Raw genomic sequence first — 7,273 nt, forward strand, 5'->3', positions numbered from 1 at the left:
TGATGAATCAAATAGTTCTTGGCATTTATATTCATTATCTTATTTACGAAAGATTCTTTATCTGGACGTTAGTGAAAATCTTGCAGGCATAGAAATAAATCAGAATGACATCTATAAAAAGCTGAAAGGTCTCGACCGTCTCGTGCGGGACCGGACAATGTACCGCCGGCATTCATAAAAAATAGTGCATCTAGCTTAACATTGCCTTCATATCTTATTTTTAAAGCCTCGCTGTATTCGGGTACTTTTCCAGCTTTATGGAAACAACCAAATTATTGTTGCAATATATAAGAGTGAAGACGAGAAAGACATACCTACACAATGATAGGCCTTTATCGATTCTTTCGGTTTTTGTAAAGGTGTTTGAATTTTTAGTTTGTCCGACAATTCAAATGCATTTCAAACGTGTCGTGTCTGGGTAGGTCTACCACAACTAATTTGGTTAGTTTCACTTCTTCATTATCAGAAGCTATTGACTCGCAGAAGCAGGTGGATATCATATATACCGATTTTAAAAAGGCATTTGATAAAGTTCGTAACAACTCCCTCAATTTACCAGCACGTCGACCACTGCCAGGCTCAATAGTTGATATACCATATATATTTTTGGGAGATGGTGCTTTTGCACTTGGCATGAACATCATGAAACCTTATCCTGGCAACCATAAAAGGAACAGCCCTGAATGCAAATTTAATAAAAAACTGTCAAGTGCACGCGTGATTGTGGAGAATACATTTGGAATATTATCATCAAAGTTTCGAGTATTCAAATCGCCAATCGAGATGTCGCCCGAAAAAGCTTCAGTTGTTACAATGACTAGTATATTGTTGCATAATTATTCAAAAAGAAGTAATACCTCTTCACAAATATATTGTCAACCAGCCACTATTGATGTTTACGATAGTAACAGTGTTATGATTCAGCCTGGTTCATGGCGCCAAGAAATAACAAGCAATAATGCGATACAGAACTTGCCGCGAGTAGCATGCAGACCAGCTGCAAATGATGCACAAGTACGAGAGGAGTTCAAAAAATATATTTTTTTTTAGCCCTTGATTAAGAAACGAGTCCAGTACGTCGAATGCGAACCATGTCGGTTTGTAAATTTCGTTTTCACCAGCACCCGATTTGTAGGAGTCTCACCATTTATCTATATTTTCTACAGAAAGATTCTCAACAGTTACAACTCGCAAAATGAGAATCTTTATTCTTTTTGAGATCAGGTACTGCTATCTCCATTAATTCTCCAAGTCCGTTCGACGCATTATGGTTTAAACTATTATCTTTGTAGTTACGATTTTTAGCATCTCACGAAATAAGCTCGGATTGAAAGTATTCGATAAATTTCAACTCAAGTTGGTTATTCCACATTCTGAAAATCAAACAAAATTTTTAAAACAAATAATACGATATGGACTATCGTCTACTCTCCGCAGCTCACTAAGCGGCACTGAGACAAAACGTGAGTGTGATAGTCTTCTCTTTTCTCGCCCGAGAAATCCTTTGAAGCTGCCAATAATACCGACTACCATCGGAAACAGGCGAGCGCGAGAACGAGACAGCGAGAAACTCCTCACACTCACGCTTCTCGGGGGTTCTCGGCGTGAGTCTGTATGGGCTATCAGAATAACCTTCCCTCCTATACCTCACTGGTCTCATCATGAGCAAACATGAACGTAGTGTTTAAATTCTCTTTGATTAAATTTACTCATGTAAGCGTGTAATAGTCTATACGTTAAAAATCATTAAAGACATAGAACAAATTACAACTATACAAAAATAAAAAAAAATGAGTGTGTGTACTTATGTACACGCGTTAGAAGTTATACTTCTTTGGCGTATGAAAAAATAAATCAAATTTTAACAAATAGTTAAGATCAAAGATAGTATAAACATTCGGCATTTAAGGTTAATATAAACAAGTAAAGAAAATTAATTATTTTTTTTTACTTATACATAAAATTTGTTAATATACTACCAGAAAAAAAACAAAACGAAAAAAAATATTTTTTAGATAACGATGTAAATAAATTATACATACCGACAATTTACCTCAAATCTATAAAATAAATGCACTCAAAACAGTTTATTCAAATCAGTTTTATCGCTAATATTCAATATATATAGATATACTAATAAATTATTAGAAAATACTATCACCGTCGCATATGAAATTGATTTAATAAAAACACCAAAATAATATTTATTTATTCACACTGTTTAATTGTACTGTTACGAAACACGTGTTCTAAATATAAAAATACTAGAATATACAACTTGAACATAGTTATCGATTTTCATGCCACCTAGAAATAACTTCACGATGTAGAATTCAGGTGTCGGTGTGCGCGCGCATCGTAAAAATTTTTCTCCATCGCACCAAAAGAAGTATAACTTCAAAAAGTCTGCCAAACACAAACACAGAAACACAATATATAATTTTAAAACATAAACAGGCTAGTCACACTTGAACGTAGTGCTTAAATTCTCTTTGGTCACACTCAGTACTCACAGGTCACTTTGACTTAAAGGTCTTAGCTATCAGGTCATAAAATCCCAAAGAAAAAAATCACAGGTCACTAGGTCAGCCAAAGAGAATTTAAACACTAAACTAGGCAACAGAACATAATCACAAATAAAATGTCTGACTGCTGACAGATGGACTAGTTCAAATCGTAGTTTGTAGTTCACCTTCGACGGTATTCTGTATACCACAGACTCTGTATACGTACGAGTTTACGTTGCGAGATGGAACGACTAAAATCGACTGTATGGGCTTGTCGCGACCACCGTGGCTTAGAAGAGACTCTATTAATTCGTATTAGTTAATGACATTTTATACTGAAAAAAAAATATTAATATTTATAATTAATATTAAAAATATAATTGTAATAATAATGTAAAATTAATGAGAATTCTACTAGCTCAAATAAATAAAAGCAAAAATACAAAATCTTAAATCATATTTTGGCGTACTTAAAAGATTAACTGATGTTTTGTACATGATTATAATATGAATAAATGCTATATAAGAAGGCCGGCAGTGTGTCAAATGTTGAGTTGAATTTCGAAACAAGTGAGGATACGAAGAAGTACGAAAATGTGAAAAAAAGATGGAATGAAGTTTTATTGATAGCGGTGAAAATATCTAGTGGTGAAAATTAGGATATATTTTGTAATTTACATTCTGTTACAACGGACAACAAGCGAACTTCTTGTTTACGGCTGTCATAGTCTATGAATTGAACTAGTCCCTTTGAAATACGTGAACCGACACATCGTCGACCGATTGATTGAATTGGTCCGTTCATTCAACGCCCATCGCTAGTGGAATCAGAAAATCAGACGATGAATACAGGCCTATCGAACCTGGGTTGCGGCGCTGCGAATAAAGGATCCGAACAGTTCTAAAGAGGAAATATAACCGTGCCTCTAGATTTTTTAAGCGGCAAATCGCCCGTGTTGGTTCGAAGCATGTCGTCAAAATCAGCGAGCAGCTTTCTAGTTAACCGACTGGAACACGCAATTTGTGGGCGTTGTCGAAAGCTGCTCTTGGTAACTTCAACCAGCCGTCCCTGCCACCGCTGCACATGAAGTTTGATACCCTGGCCAATACAGCAAAAGGAAAAGCCGATCTTCTGTGCACTCTTTTCGCCTCCAACTCGACTCTTGACGACAACGGAAAAACACTGCTGACCCCGCCATGTCAGTGTTCTATGACTCATGTATAGTTTTTTTATGACAGTAAGGGGCGAACCGAGTAGGATGTTCGCCAGATGGTAATTGATACGCCCTGTCCATTACAATGCTGTGCCGCTCAGCTAAAATCCAAAAACTCTGAGCTGTGTTAAGTCACATTTGCCCAGTAATTTCACTAGCTACTGCGCCCTTCAGACCGAAAGACAATAATTAATACACATTGCTGCTTCACGGCAGAAATGGGCGTCGTTGTGGTACCCGATATCTAACCGGAATCCTGTGCGATAGAGTTCAGACAGAAAACTGTTCGGTTACCTCAGTTTTCGTTGGACGCAAAGAAGTCGAGCGGGCCGGATGGCATTTCTTCCATCGTGTTTAAAACGTGTACCCCAGAGTTGCGACGGTGCTAACGCGTTTATTCTGGAACTCATACTCAAAAGGAGTAATACCTGACTCAAAGGAATCAGCCCTTGTGATTTTGTGAACTACATCACCTCCATGCTCTCCAAAATCATCCCATTCCGAGGTCATCTGAAGGACAAAGCCAAATTAGCTTTGAAGAAGCTGCGCTTCATTAAGAGAGCACGGCAATACTTTAAGCCGGCCGCAAAGCGCAGGTGCAGAGTATTGCTGTCATGTCTGGTCTGGCGCACCCCAGTATCAGCTCGATCCATTTTCGGGACCCAGTGCTCCGTGTATGGCTAGATCATTTGGCGTGTCGTAGAGACAGCGCTTCATTCTGTGTCTTCTACTGCATTTATCACGGGGAGGATTACGAAGAGCTGTTTCACCTGATTCCAGTCGCCGAATTCCGCCTTCGCACGTAATGCCACAAATTAGGATATCATCCCCAACACCTGGATGTGAGGTTTTTCTTCACAGTGAGGTTTTCAAGGAACTTTCTTCCACGCAAAACAACAGTAGTGAGACTTTCCGGGACGATACGACATGGGTACCTTCAACAATGGGTATGGGTGCGCGTACACTTTCCATCAACGCTCCTGTGATTCCTCTGGTGTTACAAGAGTATGTGGGTGGCGGTAATCAATTAACACCAGGTGACCCATACGCTCGTTTGCCCTCCTTTTCCATAAAAAAGGCCTATTATTGAACGAGAGAAGAAGACATCCAGTTCTTAAGTTATGGCTGTGTAGATGAAACCCTGCTTAATATAGATGACATACCAAATGATTCTCCCGTACCACGAGGACTTAGGAGAACACGAGGTTGTCCTCGTGATACAATCACGGTTGAGGAATAAGTATTAGAAGTAAGCAGTCACAAGTGTGTCGGAAGAGGAGGCCACGGAAGTAGAAGTCGAGGACACGGTTGGGTATAGTCATTCGTTTCATTTCCCACAGCTTGCATTTATCGGCATCCAACGCTTTGACTCAATTCCGAAATCACAAATTGAAACAACAAATACCACTCAAGATAATACAATCTTTGAGGCTATGGAAGATGCAATTAGCGGAAAACATAATTGAAGAAAACACTTACTATGAAGATACATATTTAATCATATCGGAATTTAAGAATCTTTTTCGTTTTGTTGAAATAAAAATTTGGAGCATTAAGTGGCTATGACAACAGAAAGTGACTGAAAATACTTTCTCTATCTCTGTCACTCTAAGGATATCCAATGCCTGTGCTTCTCGCACCCTTTTGGAGTTTTAATCACAATAATAAATCCAGTCCATAATATTATTATTCTCAATCCACGGTCAATACATTAATGACTGAACGGAATTGGACTCACTCACTGTAACTGCATATTATGAGCAGACAGTAAATAGTTACTGTCTGCTCATAATATGCAGTTACAGTGATTACTCAGCTTACTTTACATAGAAAAAAATGGCTAGAACCCGAAAACATTATAAGTTATGCGCTCACGATTGAGACTTTATTAATTATTATAATGATTAATTAATAATTACTATGAAAACGAGTAATCTTATTCATCAACGTTTATTTTTACAGAGTTCCTATGCAATTTCCCTAGTTGTCCTTCCATAATTATTTCTGCAATCATTCTTTTTGCATATATTTGTTGTACTTTATCCATATTCTTTAAATCTGCTGCACAAGACAATCCCCAATGTGTATAGCTATCCATCTGTTCCAACGGCATAACCGTATCATACTCGTACGGAATACTATCATAATTATTATCTTCTTCTTCTTCTTCTTGAGAATAGCTTTGAGGAGAAGAATCTGGTTTGATTAAATTCGTTTCTTCTTTTATTTTCGGGATTTTAGGTGGTGTTGGTTCTGGTGATGAACAATCTATGTAGGTCTCCTGAAAACCCAGTGCAGGAGTTTTATTCATTAGTAAGAAAAAATTAGAGGCATTGAATATATGGATAAGGAAAGGTAATAATCTGGATTCCAAATAACAATGGGGCCCCAATATTGAAGGATTGGCTTAGTTCTGCAGCATACGCGGTTAACAAGATTAGACAATTAACCGAAAGGCCCGACTAGTTTGCTTTAGTTATTTTCATAGTATTATATCCTATGGTATATTGCTTCGGGGCAATGCTGCAGATGTCAATACCATATTTGTGCTGCAGAAGAGGGCTTTTCGCGCTATTTATAACCTACGTCCTAAAGAATCAGAGAGCAAAATTAAAAAATAAACATATTGACCTTTTTTATTATTAACTGTTGCCTCTCAATATATTCTTTACTAGCTAACCCGGCAAACGTTGTTTTGCCATGTAAATTATTTTTAGAGTTAGACCATTTCTTGGACATTGCAACACTACTTTATATTTCTAAAATAAATTTAAAATATGTTATTTTAGTGTATATACATATTCATATACAGGTTGTAGTAAAAAACGGTTATTTCAATATTACAAACAGACACTCAAATTATATTTATATGTATAGATAGTATTATGTATGTACATAGGCAGTAAGCACATAAGTGAACTTGCTAGAAACTGTCATAACCTTAATGTTAACACCAGGAACAAACATAAACTTTTAATGCCTACTACTCGGCTAAGTCGAGTTAGTAAGTGATTTGTGGGGCGTTGTATCTGCCTTTACAACACGACATTCAAACGAATTGTTAAAAAACGTTTGTGTGTTATAGGTTACTATAACATAAATTACTTTGTTAATGATACCACCGATTGGAGCGGGTATAAGATAACTCACGTCAGGACACGTGACCTGATCATAAATTCGGAAGAAAATCGTTGAAATTGTGGATGAAAGTTGATTTTATGAGAGATAAAGTTTTTAATGAAAAATACTTGTAATAGTTCTGAAGTGTTAAATTTTATATGTAATATACTTAAATTATTATTTTTGTGGTCTATAGCGCTATAAATGAATATTGTATTTTACCACATCAATGCTAGTACTTTTATACTGATAAATAAAGCAATTCGTGCGAAATTATTCGCTAACCATTCCGAAATATTAAAAAATGCTCAACGTTAATGTTCAGGTTTTCACTTCTGCCGGCACTCCCGGAGTGCAAGCGGTTTTTTTATCTGGTATAGGTAGGAACAATGTTCAAACAATGTAAAAATATTAATTTCAAGTTCTATTCGA

The sequence above is a fragment of the Leptidea sinapis genome, chromosome 4 (assembly GCF_905404315.1).
Source record: "Leptidea sinapis chromosome 4, ilLepSina1.1, whole genome shotgun sequence".
Taxonomy (NCBI): domain Eukaryota; kingdom Metazoa; phylum Arthropoda; class Insecta; order Lepidoptera; family Pieridae; genus Leptidea; species Leptidea sinapis.